Here is an 11,067-nt window from a genome sequence, read left to right as displayed (position 1 = left end):
ACTCAAAAAAAAAAAAGCACATTTTAAAAATGACACAGCACACCCTGAAAACAAGGAGAAGCCCTCTGGGTCCCAGCATAGCAAGGTTCTGCTCTGCTCCTAAATGGGCCTCCCTGCTCCAGAAACTCCTTTTTTTTCCCTGAGATTCACATTTCCCTCTGCCCCAACCAGCCCCTGTGTCAGTGCAAATTACTTCAGTCATCAAAACCTCTTAACATGCTTTTACCAGCAATTAATTCTCTCAGAATCTCGTGGGACACGATTTTATTTTCCCATCTATTTCAAGACACAAGGAAGAAAAAAAAAAAAAAAAAAAGAACAAAGGTGGGAAATCAAAGGAGAGGAAAAATTAAAGCCCAGAAATGACAGCAACAAGGGGGACAGGTCCAGGTCAGGCTCTCAACTCTCTGCACTGACATTTCTTGGTCTCATCCCCACCACCAACCCTTCCTTCTCCAGCTCCTTGGCTGAAAATGGGTGAGGGAAAATCCCACCATCAGCGCTGGGCTTCTTCCTTCCTAATCAGAGCATGGCACTGGGAGTCACTGAGATGCTGCACTGGGACAGATCTGGTGGGAGAAAAATCCTGGCTGTGCTCAGTTCCTTCAGTCCCCTGCCTGGGAACACTCAGGGTCATTCACTCATCCCTAGCTGGACCCTGGAACTTTCTAGAAACACCTGATCATGTCCTGGCAGCATCAAAGGTCTGAGGTGGGTGTTGATGGCATAGGAATACAATTCTGTGTTTGGAAATTTTAATTAAAAAAAAAAATAGCCAACAATACCCAAAAACCTCCAATCAACCAACCAAAAACACCAATAAACCCCATTCTTAATGTGGCTGAACAATTACTGAGTTTACTCAAGCTAAAATAGCAATAATTTCTGTTTTATCTCAGGGAGCTGCAGGGGCACAGAGGCTGCCTAATGCTGGTGAAAGAGTTTCTCTTGAATTTTTTGACCCCCAGTTGAGCATCCCAGCCAATCCAGCCCCTCAAGTGGAGACACCCAGACACCAAGTGACAGCAGCTCTCAGGGAAACTGTTTGGAAAACCAAATGAAACAAATCATTAGTGCTCAGCTGGTCTGAAGGCACTGAAGAGTTTGGGCAGAGTTTTTAGTGGTTTGAGGAACCAGCAGCCCACAAACCTCCCAGTGCCAGGAACTGGTGACATCCAGTGGCCCTGGGAACACAAGATGGCAAATCCAGAGCACACAAATAAAATAAGATCTTTAATTTCACAGCTGTATCTTACAGATGGTCCCTTTCATCTTCTAGAATTGTTTGAGAGGACATTTAGGGGCCACTGAGCATGGAAGGGACCTTAAAGATCATTTAGTTCCAACCCCCTGCCCTGGGCAGAGAGCTCAGAGAATGTGGAAGAGGTTCCACAGGGACTTCTGTGAGCCAGAGAGAAATTTGATAAGAGGATCCATCCTTACCCCTGAAAGAATTTTTTACCAAGGTCGTTGACATAAAAACCAAGAAAGAAAGAAGGATAAATAAGAGGAACCTGCAGCTGCCTATGCTAGGTTCCAGAAAGAAAGAAAGAAATAAGAGAAACCTGCAAGTGTCCATTCTAGGTTCCGGAAAGGAAGATAAATAAGAGAAATCTGCAAGGGTCTATTCTAGGTTCCAGAAAGAAAGAAAGATAAGAGAAACCAAGCAATTTGTCTCTCATGACCAATGAGTAAAGTGTAAACTTAGAGTTTTTAAGAATGTATAAAAAGCATGCATGCTATAATAAAAACGGTTTTGAAGTTTCAGAAAATTGTTTTTTCAATTTTTTTATTGTCTACATCTCAACTATGACAGGAGAAATGCCCAAAATTCAGCTCAAATTCATTTTGCAGGGTCCTGCTCACCAGCTGTGCCTCTGGAGGAGGTTCTGCCGTAGCCCGAAGTCACCTGAAACTCTGTGGTTTTATCTGCGTGGGGGCACTAAAACCCAAGCTGGGGGTGTGAAATCTGACAGATCAAAACGAGAGAGAAAGAGGTGCTGTGAGAGCCTGAGAACCTGAGCTGCTGTTCTCACACACCCTCGCTGCCCTCCACAAACAGAGGCTGGCACCACAGGCCAAAGGGCAAAACGGGGACAGCTCCCAGCCACCCCTCATCCCTCTGCTGGTATCAACCAGGACCCTCTAAAAAAATGAATAAATGGGGTGATCAGCTGGTTTAGAATGCTGCAGAATCAGTTCCAGAGCCAGGGCAGCTCCTGGCACCATGGCTCAAAATGGGGACGGCACCCAACCATCCCTCATCTGATGTCAAATTTTACCTGCCCAGGAAAAGAGGGATGGTTTTGGGATTAAAACTGCTTCTGAGTCCTGGATAGGGAGGGATTTAATTCTGGTTTTAGCTATGAATAAAGATAGTTAATAGAGCTGGAGATGCCTGTTGGGGTAAGAGCATCCCTGGGTGAGGATGAGCCTTCCAGGAGTAGCATGAATCCCTGTGCTGGCACCCACCAGGACACTCAAAAAACGGAATAAATGGGGTGATCAGCTGGTTTAGAGTGCTGCAGGACCAGTTCCAGAGCCAGGGCAGCCCCTGGGCCAGCTCAGCCCTCTGTGGCCAACACCTCTAATTAAAGATCAGGTTCACACGCTCGCCGATGGTCGCTATCAAAGTTATTTCACAGCTTAACAACACTGCAGCAGTCACCCAGCACTATCTGCAGTATCTGTTCTTTCTTCTGTCCAATGTTCACACACAGAACAATATTTTAAGTATCTCTTTCCCCCCACCACCACCCCCAACCTGAGAAAAAACAAACTGAAACCTTTCACCACATCTTCTTCCAGTTCAGACCAGAAGGAAATCAGAAATTTCCTCTGGCGAAATTCTGCAAACCAACTGTTTACAAGTCTTTGTCAGTAAGTAAAAAAAAATAAATTAAAAAAAAAATATCCAGTTTGAAAATGCTCCTGGGATGCTCATGGAGCATTGGTTTCTCTGTGTTCTTTTGAAGAACCAAGGGATACCCCATGCTCAATGACAAGAAGGAAAATAGAGGCAAAAAGTTTTGGTATTGGGCAAATTAAAGATCCCAGATTCATCCCACTCCTGGAAGGCTCAGCTCCCCACAGCCACCCACCCGGGGATGCTCTTACCCCAACAGGCATCTCCAGCTCTATTAAATCTGTTTATTCACAGTTAAAACCAGAATTAAGTCCCCCCCTATCCAGGACTCGGCAGCAGCTTTAATCCCAAACCATCCACACCTGTTTTCCTGGGCAGGTAAAAGTTGATATCAGATATTTACCACCAACAGCAAAAAAAACCCAGAGATGCCACATGAAAACGAAAAACAATCCGAAAATGCAGTGTAATTATTAGCAGGACTCTGACTTCGTGGAGCTGACATGGAATTTCTGCCTGTGCTCTGTATCAGTGGAGACGTCTCTTAGACATTAAAAGAAGTTGTCAGAGGGAAAAGAGAGGTGAAAAAAGGTGGGAAGAGAATGGAGAGGAGAAAACAAAATAAAATCAGTTTATAATTAGTAATTGGTGCTGGTTTTGCACGTCTATAACCATCATGTGCAGCTATTCCAGTCAATTTTTGGAAGTGCATTTCACCTCTTTAATCACTTTGGCTCTGAGCATCCCTGCCCCATGGAGCTGGGTTCCCTGCAGGAACAAGATTTGTCCCTTTTTCTTTGTCCCCATGTTAAACCCCAGCAGTCTGGGACAGCCCCTGCCCTGGAGATGTGCTGGAAAAGCAGACTTTCGTCTGGCCTGCAGCCTGCAGCCACGCTCAGAAAGTTAATTATTGTGAGAGCACTTCCTCTGGCCGCTCTTCCATTTCATCCCTCCCACCCCATCATGGATTTCTCCCCGCTCCTTTTTTCATCACTGAACACGCCAAAACTTCAGTTCATCTTTTCTCCTTCTGCCGCAGATGGTGAGTTCAGTCTTTATTTATTAACCCACGGCACCTCCCAGCGCTTTTGTCTTCAAATCCAACAGCTCATCTAAGAATTCCCAATTCCCCTTCCCTTCCCTGCCAGCAACAGTGCCATGATTTTGTCTGGTGGAGTTTTCACAGAGCTCTGCTTGCTCTGAAGTCCCCCCAGCCTCCTCCTCTCCAGTTCATCCCCTCCAAACAAATGCACCTTCACGTTCCCTGGGATTACAGGGCTTTGACTGGCCCTGTGCGGAGACGCGGATTTGGGACGCAGAGCCAGTGCTCCGGCTGCGCCTGTGCTTCAGATCCATCCCCAGCCGGCCAAAAGGAAATTGTTGTCATGTTCCAGGGCTCACTTTGCAGCTTCATCTGCTGTCTGCCGAGCAGCGCTCGGGGTTTGGATCCAAAAAGCTCCTTGATCTCGCAGAGGCTCCGCTCCGTAATTTATTAACATCAGAAATGCTGAGTTATGGGGGCAGAAGTTATGGAAAAATCCTCTCGAACGTTTACAATTTTTTTTGCACATCATTTGAGGTTTCCTGCCCCTCTAATTTGTGGGCTCTCCGTTGGGTTGTTTCTTTCACGTTTTAATGGGCAGAGTCCAAGGTTTGGCCCCGGCAGAGGTGTGCCGGGGGGCTGGAATGCCTGCGGATCTGTCGTCAGTTGGCTTAATGGATTCCTAGTGTGCATGGAGAAACGGAGCAACCAGGAGTTTGCCATCACTGACCCAGCGTCCTGTTGCTATAACATCCCTCCCCAGAAGCCCAGAGTGTAATAAACCTTCTCATCCCATGGTCGCAGAATCTGCCTCTGACAGCTTGGCTGATGTGCACATTTTATTTGGCAGGAGTTGGAGATTTTTTTCCTTTTTTTTTTTTTTTTCCCCCTCCCTTTTTTTGCTTTAATGACCCACGAGCTGATTTAGAGCAATAAACTGTTGCCATGAAGTTTTGTTGTGTTTCTTTTAAATAAAGGGAAGGGAGGGACTGCTGCAATTTATGACTTTCAGAAGTAACTGAAACAGAAAGTCCATTCTTGCCACGAAATGAAGAGAAAAAGACTTCATCCAGAGAAACACCTCTGTCAATGTGTAGACACGGAGCCTAGATGAACTCATAAATTCAGCACTCTGCCTGCAATTAAGCAGGCTTCCTGGTGATTTGACAAAGAGTTAATGAGAAACGTGTCAGACAAAAACAGGTCACAGCACTGGGGAGAGCAGCTGAGCCAAACCCAACTTGTCTTCTCAGGGCCACAGGAAAAGCTCGGAGTGTTCTCGGGGAGAGCTACTTTGAGTGATGTACAGTAAATGGAAGGTCCTGACAGGAGCTCCCAGCTCCAAACCCACCAGATGAAGAGGGAAGAGGCTACAGAGCTCTCTGTGTGATGGTTGCACCTCCATCCTCAGTGTGACCCCCTGGGCCATGGGCAGTGCAAGCTCTGAGGGCTGCAGGATCACAGAGCCCAGTTCTGGCTCTGTGAGCAGGATCCTGTCCTCAGGAATTCTCCTCACCACCCCTGTCCCATCCCCTCTGCAGAGCCTTGGACAATTAAATGAAAAAAATCATTGATGCTCAGCTGCTCTGAAGCCACTGCAGAGTTTGGGCAGAGTTTGAGGAACCAGCAGCCCACAAACCTCCCCGTGGGTTTCCAGCAGTACAGCACAGAACCCACCAACTCTGTAACAAAACCCCAGTGAGTCCAAACACTCTGAATGCTCAGAGGGGAGCAAAACAAATCTTTATGGTTCTCCTCCTTCAAACAAGCACGTTTCTGCTTCTTCCAAACTCAGCCGAGAGCTGGGAGAACCAGGAATGTGAGGAAACCCGGCTGGATTGCACGGGGACAGTGGGATTGGTGATGCCAGGCAGAGGCTGCTGAGCCCAATGACACTGTGGAGCCAGGTGACACTGGCAAGCCTGGTGATATTGCTGACTTTGGTGACAGGGTTGAGTTTGGTGACACTGCCAAGCCTGGTAATATTGCTGACTTTGGTGACAGGGTTGAGTTGAGTTTGGTTGACACTGTGGAGCCAGGTGACACTGCCAAGCTTGATGACATTGCTGACTTTGGTGACAAGGTTGAGTTTGGTGACACTGCCAAGCTTGGTGACATTGCTGACTTTGGTGACAGATTGCTGATTTTGGTGACAAGGTTGAGTTTGGTGACACTGCCAAGCTTGGTGACATTGCTGACTTTGGTGACAGATTGCTGATTTTGGTGACAGGGTTGAGTTTGGTGACATTGCCAAGCCTGGTGACATTGCTGACTTTTGCTGACAGGGTTGAGTTTGGTGACACTGCAGAGCCTAAAGGGGGCTCGAGGTGGGCAGAGAGCTGCTGCTGCTGATGAGACAGAGACCAATTCAGGTTTTTAAAAGTCTGGATGGATTTGAGCTTCCACTCCCACCCAAGCCACACATCTGGAGTGGGAATTTTCCACTGGTGTGTGCATTTCTGAGCTGCTGCTGGGCTGCTGCACCCTCTGGCTTCACGAAGGGTCTGGAGCAAAACCATCCCAGGGAAGGCTGGTCCTGGGATGTATTTCTGTCACAAGAAATAACCTTCTCATTCTTTTTTCCCCACCACATCTAAAGCACACGAGGAATCACATGAAAAAAGGCTGCTTTCTCCCAAAAGTCCCTGTCCAGCTTCCAAGCAGAGGAGCCTGGATGGCTCACACGAGCTTGGGAAGCAAGGCTGGGTTTCTGGAGAGTGTTTGAATCCAGCAGAGCCTTTTGAAGGGCTGCCCACTATTAACTGCTCTTCTCTTGCACACCAGCACAGTGAGTGCTTCCCAAGTGTCTGCTCTGCATCAGGATAAAAAGGGCTGGAAAAAGCTGCAGTGGCACTGCTGTGTCTTTCAGATTTGCTCCAGCTGAAGGAACATCAGCCCTGACCCTACACACAAAGCCTCAGGAAGAACCAACAGCACAAAGAATCATACAGGGCACCATTTACATTAAATTTACATTTACACCCATTAAATGCAATCTCCAGGAAAGCATCTCCTGCTCTCCACAGCAGAGAGACACCATGGATACCCGACAGAGCCATGGGGCAAAGAGGAGAAATCAAGAAATCTCGAGAAAAATCCACCCTGGCTCTGCTTTCCCTCCCCTCTACCTATAATTCCTTCTATTCCCATCTTGGAGATGCAGTTTTGCTGCCCAGAAGACACCCTGAATGAGCCAGGATGCCACAGAAGGTGCTGCCAATGCTGATTCCTGTTGATGCAGGAACCCAATCCCACCCCCTCGTTTCTCTCCCCACTTTTTCTCCTCTCTGAGGGCAATCAGCTCCCCTTGCACAGCAAGGTCTCATCACCACGCAGAAAAACACCGAGTAAAGATGTCAAAACAGAAGACAACTTCCAAGCTGATGGCAGGCATTTATCTCAACAAAAGCTCATTTTTCAGCACTAACGTAATTCATACCACACTGATTTAAATTAAACAGTAAACCATAAAAAAACCTGTGCTCGAATCAGATCCCAGGGCTGCCTCAGATATTGTACACACGAGGCAAGGAAGGGATTTCCAGTTCTTTGTAATATACACACACAAAAACTTTGAAGTTTTCCTCCATGCCGAAAGAGTTCAGGACATGCCATTTTTGTGTCCTAGAGCATTTTGGCTCGTTCCTAAAGAATTGTAATTGTAAAGTTCTGCATAGATGAGAATAAAATGGGAACTTGGGAGAAATCTTCCTCTGATAAAAAAGACAGAGGCTACCACAGGCAGGGGAGGATTTGGAGTCTCAGGACATTTCACTGCTTTGGGGAGAGGGAGCAGCAGCAGGAGGAGCAGCAGTGCTGAGCTCCCAGGGCTGCTCCAAGGGGTTAAACCAGACAAAAATCACTTGTATCCCAGAGCTTTTGTGGTGATCCAAAAGGCTTTAGGGTCTGATTCCTCTGCTGCTATTTCCAAAGGAAGATGTGGGCTAAAACGGCTCCCTAATGACCGGGTGCCAATCAGCCCGGGGGGAGGAAGAGCAGGGCAGCTCTCCTGGCAGAAGGGAGTGGGCACAGAAGCTGAACAGAACTTTATTGTATGAAGATGGGAACATTTTCTCATGGTAATTTGTCCAAGAGTCCTCTCAGCACTGAGGCACAGCTGCTTCCCTTATCCAGACCCCAAAAGGTTCTTATGCTGTAAGGAAAACACAGCCAACCTTAAAAATAAATTCTGATCAGCTTCTTGAGGTGATCCACTGGATCAGGACAGACAGAGGGAGCTGCTGCTGGCTTTAAACAATGTTTTGTTAGTCCAGCTTGGTTTTAGTAACATTTTGGGAATGGAGCTGTGGAACACCACGAGTGTGGAGGCCTCTCCAGAGTGATTTATGGGCAGCACTTGGTGCCAAACCCATCTGCTGCATTTCACACTCCGGCCAAAAAAGTAGCAGAGGCTTCAGCTGCCCATTCCTGGTGCTGGTATCAGCTCCAAAGCATCAGCCTGGCAAAGGCCACTGGTGGTGCCAGCAGGAGAAGACCCCATGAAATGATATTGTCTTATGGTCCCTTCTGAGCCCCTTCCTAGAGAAGAATCCAGACTGTCACCCAAGAGCCCTGGCAGATCCACTGCCTCCCCCTGCAGAGGCTCTGGAATTACACAGGATTGTAATCCAACAATGCTTATTGTTGAAGATGTATGAACTCAGAGAGCTGAGGGGCTTAGAAAGGACCCATAGCACCCATTTTCAATTAATTAACAGATTTTGGGCTATATGGCCCAAGTTCAGGGACACAGACAAGGAAGGCCCTTCCCTGGGGTGTATTTGATGGACACATCTGAGTGTTTCACTCCTGAAAACTTCTAAGAGTGCTATTCTTAAAGCTTGATACCTGGAGTTACCCTGCAGCCTGCTTCTGGTGGTTGGGCCATGTTTGGACACCGCGGCACAGCACAAATCAAATTTTCTGCTGGGATTGAAAACTACAGGGAATCAGGAGTGAAGGGAACTTCACTTCAAAGTGTTGAATGTCTGGAGAGGCTGGAAAGGATGTGGACCTTTATTCCATGTGTGACTGGTGCCAGTTGCACCCATGCAATGACAACCACTGTGTTGGTCTCACTTCTGTCCTCTCCCAGAGCTTCTGCACCCTGCTTTAGGTGCTGCTTAAACTGCTGCCACCACACAACCATGGAAAGAAGGGAATCACCATCAAAAACCTGCCAGAGGTGTGGTTCAGAGGGGCAAGGCAAGCCCCAAGACACACAGGTATCACACTCTTCTAGCACTAAGTTTAGGAGGTTAATAGGGGATGATTATCCTCCTTATTTTCCCCATCAGCATGGATAACAACAACCCAGCAATCCAGGAACACGTGGGCACCTCTCCTCCCACTGGCTTTAAAAGTCTTGAATTTCCAGGTCCAAAGGCTGCATATTTCCAAAGTTTAACCATGACCTCACACTTTCAGAACAGAGATTTACAAAGAAAACCAAAACAAAACCAAAAAACAAACAAAAAACCCCTAAACCCCCACCCCCCCCCCAAAAAGCGTTGTATTTACAGGCCCAAAGACTACGTATTCCCAAGGTTTAGCCATGACCTGACACTTTCACAAGAGAGATAAACAAAAACAAACACAAAACAAAACAAAAAAACCATAAAACCGCCAAAAAACCAAGAAAACCGCACAAAAAAATAAAAAGCGTTGAATTTACAGGCCCAGAAGCTATGTATTCCCAAGGTTTAACTACGATCTGACACTTTCAGAACAGAGGTAAAAACAAAAACCAACAAAAAACCAAACAAAAAACAACCCCCCCAAAACCAACCAACCAAACAAACAAAAAAAAAAAAAACCACTAGAAAAAAAGAAAAAAGAGGAAAAAAAACCCCACCAAAAAGCAGCCCAAGCAAGGCTGTGCCTTCCCCCACGAGCACAGCTGTGCCCCTGACACAGGAAACCCCCCCAGAGGGACGAGGAAGCCAAGTCCCCCTAATCTTTGTTATCAGCAGCAGCTGCTCTCCTGCCCTTCAGAAGGTGTGAAATAGATGAGTTTGAGCTGGGCTGGCACTGAGAAAGAGAACCAGAGGATATTCGAGGTTCAAAACCTTCAAAAACCAGCAGCCCCGTTCTTTGAGGAGCTCAGGAAACAAAGCAACCCTGGGGGGAGATTTTCTCTCACGAGGTGCTGCCCACCCCGCAGAGAGCTGAGATGTGTGATCTCCTCAGAGCGATATTTACTGAAAACATGGCCCAGAGAAGGTTCTAAACGAGGCCTGTGGGCCAGAGTCCCACCACGGCCCTACATCCTGCACGAGGGCTGGTTCACCTTAGCAATGTCACCAAAAGTGACAGCAAGAGGCTTTCCCAGCATGACAGAAGGGCTGTGAGGGTGTTTGGGGGTGCTCAGGGTGTGCTCTTATCAAAAGCGAGAGCAAGAGGTTTTCTCAGCACAAAAATAAAAAGGGAATTTGGGGATGCTCAGGGTATGCCCTCACTAAAAATGAGAGCGAGAGGCCTCCCCAGGACAAAAAAACGGCTGGCCATTGCTGTGAGGGAATTTGGAGGTGCTCAGGGTTTGCTCTCACCAAAATTGAGAGCGAGAGGCCTTCCCAGCATGAAGGAAGGGCTGTGAGGGAATTTAGGGGTGCTCAGTGTGGGCTCTCATCAAAATTGAGAGTGAGAGGCCTTCTCAGCATAAAGGCTTTGAGGGAATTTGGGGATGCTCAGGGTTTGCTCTCACCCAAAATGGGAGCAAGAGACCTTCCCAGCATGAAGGAAGGGCAATGAGGGAATTTGGGGGTGCTCAGTGTGTGCACCCCCCAAAAATAAGAGCAAGAAGCCTTCACAGCATGAAGGAAGGGCTAAGAGGGAATCTGGGGGTGCTCAAGGTGTGCCCTCACTAAAAGTGAGAGCAAGAGGTCTTCCCAGCATAAAAGAAGGGCTGACCATTGCTGTCAGGGAATTTGGGGGTACTCAGTGTGTGCTGTCACCAAAATTGAGAGCAAGAAGCCTTCCCAGCACAAAGGAAAGGCTGTGAGGGAATTTGGGGATGCTCAGCGTTGGCAGGGCACAACCCAAGGCTCAGAGCATCAACCACCATCTTCTCCCCTTGCCTTGGCTGCTGGAAGGACAGCAAGGATCTGGGATGAGGGAGCTGTTCCACAGTTAAAAATTCCTCTCTGCTGTGGTTTTTTAA

General features: G+C 47.5%; 1 protein-coding gene across 1 annotated transcript in view; it reads right to left on the bottom strand.

Annotated features, from left to right (window-relative positions):
• Positions 1 to 11,067, bottom strand: part of PRDM16 (PR/SET domain 16) — a 300,196-nt gene that overhangs the window by 51,614 nt on the left and 237,515 nt on the right. The gene's annotated exons all lie outside the window — the stretch shown is intronic.

This window comes from Melospiza melodia, chromosome 26 (genome assembly GCF_035770615.1).
Source record: "Melospiza melodia melodia isolate bMelMel2 chromosome 26, bMelMel2.pri, whole genome shotgun sequence".
NCBI lineage: Eukaryota > Metazoa > Chordata > Aves > Passeriformes > Passerellidae > Melospiza > Melospiza melodia.
The sequence above is the reverse complement of the archived record's forward strand: the minus strand, read 5'-3'. Positions and strand labels throughout refer to the sequence as shown.